The following is a 12,243-nucleotide window of genomic DNA, read 5'->3' on the forward strand; positions in this document are numbered from 1 at the left end:
TTCAAATATTGGTAGATAAATTGTGTCCTTATTTTGTAAAATAATTAAGAAGATAAACATGTACCACCGTAAAATATAGTCGACAGCATTCAAGACATGTCACGTCGTAGTCAGCTGATGTCTGCAGTTAAAACGTTTCCATCGACTCCATAGCGTAAAGTTATAACTTCCGAAGTAGTAAATCGAGATCATTTCGTCGAAGAAAGCTTAAATAAGTGATTGATTTTTCTAATTTGTTGTTATTTCCTCAAAGAATGCAGAAATCCGAGATGCGACAACATTGATTTCATTACAGGAAGTCTGTTTCTATACATCCCGGTGAGGGCGCTGCAATCACAAGAAGATAGTGATTGTGACGTCATAAGTCGGCAGTCCCTTCGATTTAGGTCTATGGTAAAAACTAATTAAAATATGATCTCAATGCCAAAAAAATAGGAACTGATTGATTTTTTGGCTGTAATCAATGTTTTTCCATGAAATACATACCTATTCTATAGAGTAAAAGAAACATTTATAAAAAGTGGTCAATTTAGTAAATTTAGAACACACATCCATTGCTTATCTCACCTCTTGAATATTGGGACTGACAGTCTTAGCTTAAGTACACCATTAGCTGTTACATTTCACACCCCAGTCCATCAGACCCACATCTGTGAAACAGAAAAGATGTCTATAAATTGAAGCATTTTTCTTTCAAACTTCTAAAATAAAATGATTAATGTAGCATATGTTTTGCTTGTTTTTCTTATTATCTCTGATAATTTCTCAAGGTAGATCATGTTGATCATTCAGGGTAGCAGGTACCCGTTATTAATGAAAAATGAAGAAAATCAGCGGGTTTTTGTAAGAAAAACCTGGGTTATGGAAAGAGTAAAACCTAATGTAGATAAAATAATCAATGGAAAGAAAGAGAATTATATCTAGTTCAAATGTACATAAGATTAAAAAGAATTTTATCAGCAATGGGTTGCTGGCATCAGAGAATCAAATACATCCCCACTGAAAATTTTGCAATTTTGAAGGGGGGGGGGGGGGTGACCTACATTTTAGCCAATTTGCATGAACATTTCATGTAATTGATGTTAAATATGTATATTCTCATAAAAGGCAAATATAATTATTTGCATATCATTTCTTATTATTGACATAATTAATAAATTGATAAAATGCCAAGGGCAGATAAATCATACTGTCTGACTGAATACAGTGCTCAATTGTAAGCAAAGTGCTTAAATAACTGTAGTTCTGAGGAAATTTATTTTCAAATAATCTATAAAAAGTTCTAAATAACTTAGATATTAAGAGATTAACTAGATTTTCTAAGAAAACCATACCTTGGAACTCTTAATGAAAGCAAAGGGATCATCCTGAGAGTGTCCATGTGTTGTTCATTGTAAGAGGGTAGGGTTCATTAATCTCCTCCTTCTTGAGAATGCATTGCTGAAATACATTTTATTTTATTAAAACATACTCGTAAATGCATCTAGTAGCTTATATCATAATTTTTTATTATTTACACTTTCTTTTAAATTTCTTGTAAGCATTTGTGATGAAAACCTTTAAAATAATCATTTTTAAATAGAATTTACTCAGATAATTATTTTAAAAAATATCAAAGAAATTGAAAAAAAAAATAACTGCAGATAAGCATGACTTTTGTTATTCAAATAAACAAAATTTAAACAAAATTCCTTCATTTTTCAGCATCATTAGAACACAAAATTACCCCCCCCCCCCTTTTTCAGCTGAATATCAAGATTGGATATGGCAAGGAGGAGGGATATTCAGACACCTTTTTTATGATTTTTTCAGTTATAATTTTGCATATTTATTGCATTTTCAATGTATTTTCTGCAAAAATATATTGTACAGTAATTTAAATTAAATTTTCTACTAGTAATCTCTAACTTTCACCAAAAGTATAACTTTTATTTCAAGCCAGCACTGATTACATGACTGAATCTGACTTTGCTGCTGGATTATGCCCCTTATGTAAAAACAAAGTAACCTAATTAGTTAACAGCAGTCAAATTTTGTTATAAATTATTCAATCAACTCTGATTAACACAAATTTGAAAGAGGATTATTCAATCTGTTCCAATGTCTACACTCATAAAATACATGGATTTAAATGAATTTCTCAAACTGCGAGGGGGATATTCATATGTTTTGTGTATTGATGATGCCCATAAATATTGATATTGTATTATTTACAATATTCACAGTAAATTTCGGCATAAATATTTATTAAAAATTATTTAAATGTACATTTATTGAAAATATGAGAGCTAGGGCAAAAATTTAAGCATTTTTTCACTATGTGCAGTCCCCATTGTGAGCCTCAATTTACCCAAACCCTCTAATTTTTAAACAATTAGTGAAAACTAATTAAAATATAATCCCAATGCCAAAAAATAGGAACTGATTGATTTTTTGGCTGTAATCAATTTTTATCCATGAAATCATACCTATTCTATAGAGTAAAAGAAACATTTATAAAAAGTGGTCAATTTAGTAAATTTAGAACACATATCCACTGCTTATCTCACCTCTTGAATATTGGGACTGACAGTCTTAGCTTAAGTACACCATTAGCTGTTACATTTCACACCCCAGTCCATCAGACCCACATCTGTGAAACAGAAAAGATGTCTATAAATTGAAGCATTTTTCTATTTTTCTTTCAAACTTCTAAAATAAAATGATTAATATAGCATATGTTTTGCTTGTTTTTCTTATTATCTCTGATAATTTCTCAAGGTAGATCATGTTAATCATTCAGGGTAGCAGGTACCCGTTATCAATGAAAAATGAAGAAAATCAGCGGGTTTTTGTAAGAAAAACCTGGGTTATGGAAAGAGTAAAAACTAATGTAGATGAAATAATCAATGGAAAGAAAGAAAATTATATCTAGTTCAAATGTACATAAGATTAAAAAGAATTTTATCAGCAATGGGTTGCTGGCATCAGAGAATCAAATACATCCCCACTGAAAATTTTGCAATTTTGAAGGGGGGGGGGGGTGACCTACATTTTAGCCAATTTTCATGAACATTTCATGTAATTGATGTTAAATATGTATATTCTCATAAAAGGCAAATATAATTATTTGCATATCATTTCTTATTATTGACATAATTAATAAATTGATAAAATGCCAAGGGCAGATAAATCATACTGTCTGACTGAATACAGTGCTCAATTGTAAGCAAAGTGCTTAAATAACTGTAGTTCTGAGGAAATTTATTTTCAAATAATCTATAAAAAGTTCTAAATAACTTAGATGTTAAGAGATTAACTAGATTTTCTAAGAAAACCATACCTTGGAACTCTTAATGAAAGCAAAGGGATCATCCTGAGAGTGTCCATGTGTTGTTCATTGTAAGAGGGTAAGGTTCATTAATCTCTTCCTTCTTGAGAATGCATTGCTGAAATACATTTTATTTCATTAAAACACACTGGTAAATGCATCTAGTAGCTTATATCATAATTTTTTATTATTTACACTTTCTTTTAAATTTCTTGTAAGCATTTGTGATGAAAACCTTTAAAATAATCATTTTTAAATAGAATTTACTCAGATAATTATTTTAAAAAATATCAAAGAAATTGAAAAAAAAAATAACTGCAGATAAGCATGACTTTTGTTATTCAAATAAACAAAATTTAAACAAAATTCCTTCATTTTTCAGCATCATTAGAGCACAAAATTACCCCCCCCCCCCTTTCAGCTGAATATCAAGATTGGATATGTCAAGGAGGAGGGATATTCAGACACCTTTTTTATGATTTTTTCAGTTATAATTTTGCATATTTATTCCATTTTCAATGTATTTTCTGCAAAAATATATTGTACAGTAATTTAAATTAAATTTTCTACTAGTAATCTCTAACTTTCACCAAAAGTATAACTTTTATTTCAAGCCAGCACTGATTACATGACTGAATCTGACTTTGCTGCTGGATTATGCCCCTTATGTAAGAACAAAGTAACCTAATTAGTTAACAGCAGTCAAATTTTGTTATAAATTATTAAATCAACTCTGATTAACACAAATTTGAAAGAGGATTACTCAATCTGTTCCAATGTCTACACTCATAAAATACATGGATTTAAATGAATTTCTCAAACTGCGAGGGGGATATTCATATGTTTTGTGTATTGATGATGCCCATCAATATTGATATTGTATTATTTACAATATTCACAGTAAATTTCAGTATAAATATTTATTAAAAATTATTTAAATGTACATTTATTGAAAATATGAGAGCTAGGGCAAAAATTTAAGCATTTTTTCACTATGTGCAGTCCCCATTGTGAGCCTCAATTTACCCAAACCCTCTAATTTTTAAACAATTAGTCAAAACTAACTAAGATATAATCTCAATGCCAAAAAAATAGGAACTGATTGATTTTTTGGCTTTAATCAATTTTTATCCATGAAGTCATACCTATTCTATAGGACAAACACCACCAAATGTTTTCCCATAGACTTCCATACAAACTTTAGCCCCTCTCATTGATACATATATTGAATTTTGGGCAAATGACCTTTTTGTCGTGAAAGTTCGAAATATTGGAAAACAAAAAATGCCAGAAAAAATATACCGTCACGCGGCACTTTTACTTTCAATTTCCATTTGTTTACAACTAGGTGCGTTTGACACCAAATGAAAATCTCTAACGAAAGTGCATCCCTCCCTTCAAATTTTTACCTGTAACTCCTATATACCTCAAAGAAACCCAAGTCTGGATATGAGATTTTTATCAACTTTATTTCACTTGTCAAATACATAACAAGTCTTTTCTCTTATTGACCAATCACGCGCCAGCTAGCATTTTCTCCTCCGCACAACTTTGGGTGTCCAAAATGTCTGCGCCCATGTATTTGTTTATGTAGGGGTTTTTCCAGATACCTGCCATGTTTCTTATGGAAAATGTTTCCAGGCAATGATGAATTAGTAAACAAAGTCACTGTTGTATAAAAGAATAAGACAATCAATTTAGTTGTTCTGATGAAATAATATATTAACAATACTAAAATCTATAACAAACTGTATCCTAACCTGGCTTCGGGGAGATAAAAAATGAAATGGGGACACTTAAATGATATTTGATAAATTTCTAATGGTGGAAAAAATAAGACCGAGTTTAAAAGTGAGCTAGTCTCAGTTCTGTGTCCCTGGAGCCGTATTTTTTTCCATTATTGTCCCCCGCTTTTTCTATTACATATTTTCGTGCATGTCACTCTAGCTGCATAAAAGCACCCTACAATTTGACCTCTTTATTGTGCTGTAGTTTTAGAGCTTACTTAAAACTGAAATGTATGCTATAAACTTTTACGTACCCGCCACAAATATTACTCTGGCCCGAGATTAAGAGCATCTACAAAGTCTGTGACATTAAAATCACTGTAAATATTGTTTTCATTTCTGCATAATTCATCTCCATAACATGGCAAAGATTTTAAGCATTTCTAGACAATTTGATATTAAGATTTCAATGCATTTTTGGGGGGTATTTCTTGTAATTTTTGTATATACCATTGTATATATATTCTGAAAGCAGGTATTGTGTTGATTCTGAAAATGATTATAAAAGTTTCATTTCAGTTGCCATGGCAACGAAATACACCATAATTATGCTGGAATTTGCATTTTTCAATAATGAGTTTCATTCTAGTTTTTTGCTTATTTAGATTTATGTTTAAAAATATTTCGTTGTTGTGTTGAAAATTATGAACATGTTGTACATTTTTTACAAACCAATTTTAAGTATTTTGGGGGGATTGGGTAGGGTTGGGATGTAAACACCAGAATTTAGCATTTTTACATATAACGTGTTACCCCCGCATTGATTTCGATAATGGCAAAATCGCTCAAATAGTGCACAAAGTTTTACTCAAGCTATCAAAAAACTGGTACAGCCAATAAAAATATTTTCTGTATATTATTTACCGTATTTATTTTCTCCATCCAACGGTGCAAGATTTAATCTGATATTTCCAGTATTAACGAAGTTATGAATGTTTCTTTCACAATATACTTGTTATTCAAGTCAGATGCGTAGAAATGCGTATATGCCATGTAAAGGGTTAAAATCACTGTAAATATTGTTTTCATTTCTGCATAATTCATTTCCATAACATGTATAACTACATTTAATCATTGTGAATGAACAAATTTTAAGTCAATCTGGTAAATATAATTACATAAAATGTACCTGTTACATGCATGATCATTTTTCCTTGAAATGCTCTCATTTTAATTTCATTCATAATTGTGTAAATTTAAAAATTTTGCATTTTCCCCAAGGGATGTAGAATACTAATGAAGTTAGTAAAACAGCGTTATCCATCTACTAGTATTCACTTTTATTTTTAATATGAATAACTTTGTGTTTAAGAAATAAAGTCCGCGTTTTCGTGAATGTTTCAGAATAACCTCTGAGGTCGAGAAATGTTGTTTGAAAGATAAGAGCCGAGGGTTTAGCCGTAGCTTTAATGTTTCAAACAACATTTCGAGACCGAGGAGGTTATTCTGCTTAATTCACGACAACAAGGAGGACTTTATTTCTATTCTACCATGTCTACTGAAACCGCTAAAATACGGCTGATCGTTTCTTCTATAGAGAAACGAATTAGGTCACCATGTCTTGATTACGCTGTTCCATTTAATACCAGAGGTAAAATTTGTTTGCTTACCTGTGTATGGAATGCAGACAATTTGAGCTTTCGTTCCATTAAAAATAGCCTTTTTAAATTACAAATTTGTTCGTAATATATATTAATCAGTTATAATGAATATATAATAACAAAATCATATTCCTGTTTTACTACTCTATTGGGACTAAAATCACGTTGTTTAAATGTGAAGGGGGGGGGGGGGTCCGTGGAATAGCCCTGCTAGCTATAAAAACAGACATTTCATCAGCAAACTTTAAATTAAAATAAAATTTAGCAGACCTATTTTTATTTTCATGTAAAGCAGAAATTGTGCAAAATTAAATGCGTGAAAAGAAGAAAACATTTGCTGTGGCCTTCAGCTCGACATTTAGATATATCGACGACGTACTGTCAATTAACAATGGTCAATTCCATTCCTTCGTCGATACAATATATCCTGGTGAGCTTGAGATAAAAGATACCACCGAGTCCGACACATATGTTGCATACTTGGATATTTTACTTGAAAAAGACGTTAATGGTAATATAACAACCAAACAATATGATAAACATGATGACCTTAACTTTTCTATCGTCAACTTCCCTTACTTATGCAGCATCACCTTCTTCACCTGCAAACGGAGTCTATATATCTCAGTTGATTCGATACACAAGAGCATGCTCTACGTATGAACAATTTCTAAAACGAGGTAAATTATTAACAAGCAAGTTGATGAAACAAGAAAATCAACAGTCTCGTTTAAAGTCATCATTTTGTAAATTTTATGGTCGCTACAATGACCTTGTCAGCAAATACAATTCATCACTGAAACAAATGCTGACTGACGTTTTTCATACTTATTGTTAGTCCATTATTTATGCACTGTACTGACGACGGATTTTTCCGTTATTTCCTGATCAAGACAAGGAGCACACGGCGGGTGTGTCCGGTCACCAGGGGATGCTCACTCCTCCATGGCACCTGATCCCACCTCTAATGTTTCGGAGGTCCATGTTTGCTCTGCTCCAATTTTGTATTGTTTTATGGACTTTGATATTGAATACTGTTCGTTATCTCCATATCCTTCTTGCAATTTACAATGTTTATGCTGCAAAAGACGACACATCGATGCGGTCTAAACAAGTATTTCATTCTACAGCCAAACATGCATTGGGTTGTTCAGATTTGATACATGTTTGTGATCTGATAATTTGTTGATGACGTTCGTGATTTATTGGAGAATAATGTCCGCGGCTTTTCTTTGATCTTTGCAATAATCGTGGTAGAACCCGGTAGAAGACATGTTTTGCTTATGCAATACTCTCAGAATGCTTGTTTTATAATTGTCAATATAAGATGTTATTATTCATACACACAAGTTAAAATATTTATTTCGCAATTTTTTCATGATCTACTTCTTAACATGTATTTCTAAAGAAAACATTAACACCCCAATCTCTTCTTACAGAGCCTCTATGAATTCATCTCACTGTACAATCTTCTGAAAACTATAGGACATGTCAAACTATCAACTGCACTATAGAAAGTTCTATGTGAGATTGCACTGTGGCCTTGGATACGGGTACTTTTTGAGAAAAAGTACATTGAAAGCCTCCCATCCATGATGGAGGCTAAATCCAAGAATAAGCTGTACACATTTCTCGGCGTGAGCAGTGCTAGCTAAGTTTGCCTCGTTGGGAATATAGAATACCCGAACAGGAACCAAATTGTTTCCAAGATTTAGTAAAATGAAACCTCCTAGTTACTCATTGTTTGGTGCACACATTGTACCTTTACGAATACGAAGTATTTGACATATATCTTTTCTGAGATTGCGGTCACCTAAGACGACATATTCCATTAATCGCATTCCTGACTCCAGAGTTTTTATCCCTTCTCCATTTTTTTAGCCATTCTCTAGGGTATTTTGGCTTCAAACCAAACCTGCTTACCTTTACATGTCTTTCTTTAGAATATTTGCTTCGAATAAATACGCACTGCTTCCAATTGTGTTGTTCTTTCCAAACCCAAGAAGACTTGTTAAAACTAGAGATACTGTGAGCAATCAGCTCACTAAATGATACCCCCGCTTCCCATATGTTTATAATAGCAAAGTCCATGTTTGCTGTGGCCGGGAAACCCAAAATATGTGTCGGATCAAACAGTAAAATAGAGGGTGCACAGTGGCAATATGTAACAAGATTCTTTGAAAGTTTCATAAAATTTCACTCAGTGGTATAAGAGGAGTTGCGGATAAGAGATGGGTACTCCAAAGCGTAACAGACAGACGGACGGATGTACGTACAGCTAGACGGACGGAGGGATGGACATACCGATTTAATAAATAGGTAAAATTTTTACATAGGAGAAAGTAGTTATTCATGCCACCTGCGAACATGTCGTAACACTGTTTCAAGAGAGTAGACTTCATTGAAAAGCCTGTGCCCGATGGCAAAGGTCCATTCTGTGTAGTCTCTATCTAATACTAATTTGCTCTCGATTAATGAAATGGTTTTTCTAAAGATATTTTCGTACAAATGAACTATTGCAGTGATTTCTTCTCTGTCAATGTTTTCAAGCATCATCAACTTTGTTCCGTGAGAACTGTTACGGTACATGTATGCATGAATGTCGTCGCTTATTGCTAATTCTTCTACATTACATGTAACAGCATGTTTACTGAAAAGATGGTTATGAATGTACTATGACATGCATGGCATTCTGCACAGAATGGTCAATATCATCATATTCTAAAGTCTAGAAACATTCCATGAGTAAATCGTCTATGCAATAAACTCTTTTCTTAACAAATTTCCTCCGTATGGAATGATTGTCGTCGCTGTAAGAGAGGTAAGCCTTTATTCCTTAAGACTCATCGCGTTCCTTAAATTTCCTCACAATATATGCTTTAGAGGTATATTGTAATTTTCTTATTTAAGTTGTGTAATTATTAGAAGAGGAGCAGAAAAATGATCATTTTAATCCCATAAACCTAAATTAGGAACGCATATAAGCAGACATACTTTGCACAATTCATTTCTTTTTAGTGATTTACATGTATATGATAAAGCCAAAATAAACTCTTTATAATTACATGTATCAGCCATACATTGTACAGAAAACACAGAATTTCTCCTTCATTTTTAAACAAATAATCTAACACTAATACTATTAATAAAACATTATATGTGTGCCGTATTTTTTCTTCTCTAATATCAAACCGAAATCCAGCACTATACATGCCAGGCACACACGCTGTATCCCCATTAAAATGAAAATGACTAAAAAATAAAATGAATTAAGTTGAAAAGAAAATGTTCAAATAAATAATCCAAGTTATTTAAACTACAATACACTCACTTCTACCATATAATCTACACATCTTATGTTTGGAAACTTTCTTTTCTTCTGAGCGTCATCTCGATTTCCTTCGATTGAAAAAGATTTTCAACGACACGTACATGTATAGCAAGATAAAGGTCGAGAAAGAGTTTCGAGAATAATTATGCTCATTAACATTGAGCCAGCTTGCGCTCTTACGCTAAAAATGTCCAATAAGAGAAAGGAGGGCATTTTCTATCTGTGGGAAAAAAGGAACTTAAATAAATATGTTTCCGATTTCTATTTAATTTGATAAACTCCCAACTTAAACGAAATGCTAAAAACCATAACTTGATAATACTGAGAATGAAAAAAATAAAATCTTCATGCTTTAAAGAAAAAAATACTTAATAAACTGCAAGCGTATGTTGTTTGTTAGCGTATGTAAATGTGCTAAAATAATTTTAACGAAAAGTTCATTTTAAAAATATTGAAACTTTGTTATACCCCTTTCCACACTTTTTGGAATTTGTTTTGTCACTTTTAATATGTCAGGATATAAAGCAGATATTGAAGAGCTTCTCAAGTCAGCCTTCCAAACCCCAGGGGTGGAAACTGATGTACCAATCTTTTGTGTAGTTGTCTTTGACAGATCTGAAACATTATAAATCACATGTAGGATAAAAAAGTATAATTTTTAAAGTGGTTCAAACTGCAAGGTGAAAGAAAAAGGGTCAAAATTTTATGTACGCATGGAAAGAACTTTTCATAAGAAAGATATGTATACATGCAAAATATAAATACCACAGCACCAGCCATTCAAAAGTTATGATCAAGTTTTTCAAAAAATTGTAAAACTCTACGATTAAGGTCAGAATTATTTTTACCCATGGAAATTAAGTACTTTTCAGGATGAATACACGTGTGATTAAATATGAAAGCCCTAACACCAACCAACGCCAAAAGTTAATAATGGCCAATGTAAGGTTAAAGTTTGATTATTTTTTTTTTAAGAAGTGGGTCAAACTCCAAGGTCTGGATAAATTTATCTGAACCAAAACATGCAAAAGGAAGATTGTTCGCAAGGAATGTATAAAGTACTTTTGAAATAGGGAAACAATTTTAATAGCTCTAACCAAACTATACGGGGAAAGTTAAAGATTTTGCAGACAAGCAATTGTTAGACATACTGATGGACATGGCAAAATTATATAAAAGCAGCAAAAAATAATTGTAAAAATGCTTTTATAGTTAACTCTGGTTGGATAAAGTCACCTATAGCAAATAATAGTTTCAATGTTATCTCTATTAACTGTAAATAAAAGTTGTCATAATGACCACTATATAGTGTCTTAATTGTCACTAATAAATCAAAAGTTCTCAAAGTTATTACTCTATTTAATAAAAGTTTTCAAACTGATCACCATAGCAAACTAGAATTTTCATAGCAATCACTTTAGCATTAATTTTCATTTTCTCGATAGATATCTCTATAGTGTCATAGTGATCACTGGAGTAGATCAGAGTTTTTAAATTCATCAAAATAGAGAGAATCAGTTTTAAATTTATCACTATTGTTAGCAAAAGTTTTCATAGTACTAGACCACAAGTGTAAACGTTCCCACAGTTAGTTAACTGTAGTAAACTATAATTAACTACAGTATAATTAACTTTAGTTTTTTTTAAAAAAACGTTCGTAGGAATGGGAACACTCAAGTTTGCAATAGATGCTATATGATGCAATAGATGCTATATCTGATCTGCATTTTCCCGAAGAGTTACAATGCAGATTAAATCTATCTTCATAGTTCTATAACCAATACAGTACCTCAAACAAACTTGCACTTACCCTCTTGGGAAGAACACTCTCATACTTGCTACTGATTCTTCAACTCACCTGAACATGTTTGGAATGTACTTGTATAAAAAATTGTCTTGGTCACTTATCTTGACAATGGAAGTCAGATCCACGATTACTGCAAAATGTGTATTTTCCAGATGAGTGACAAGGTTTGAAATTTTGAAGTAGATCTTTTCCCAAAGTAACTATCTTTCGGTCCTACCTTGACCCCTACCTGGACCATACTTTTTTCAGTAATGATGAATTTTGCAGTTGCTGAATCTGACTTGCATTGTCCAGATCAATGACAAGGACAAAGTGTTTTATACAAGTTCATTCCCAAGGCCTACGTGACTTGCTTTGGATGCTAGATTTTACTTACTTGTTTCGATACAGGTTTTAACATTTTCTAT

General features: G+C 32.1%; 1 long non-coding RNA gene and 1 pseudogene across 1 annotated transcript; both read right to left on the minus strand.

Annotated features, from left to right (window-relative positions):
- Window positions 1-483: 483 nt before the first annotated feature.
- Window positions 484-3,437, minus strand: LOC134250246 (uncharacterized). Its single transcript, XR_009988461.1, has 4 exons — window positions 3,323-3,437; window positions 2,550-2,632; window positions 1,335-1,440; window positions 484-650 (listed from the first exon to the last, which is right to left on the minus strand). It is a non-coding gene; the product is annotated as an uncharacterized LOC134250246 (long non-coding RNA).
- A 4,752-nt stretch (window positions 3,438-8,189) lies between these two features.
- Window positions 8,190-11,862, minus strand: LOC134250148 (uncharacterized; annotated as a pseudogene).
- Between the last annotated feature and the right edge of the window lie 381 nt (window positions 11,863-12,243).

Source organism: Saccostrea cucullata, unplaced genomic scaffold (genome assembly GCF_032062105.1).
Source record: "Saccostrea cucullata isolate Sc308-1 unplaced genomic scaffold, CSIRO_AGI_Scuc_v1 ctg15713, whole genome shotgun sequence".
Classification (NCBI taxonomy): domain Eukaryota; kingdom Metazoa; phylum Mollusca; class Bivalvia; order Ostreida; family Ostreidae; genus Saccostrea; species Saccostrea cuccullata.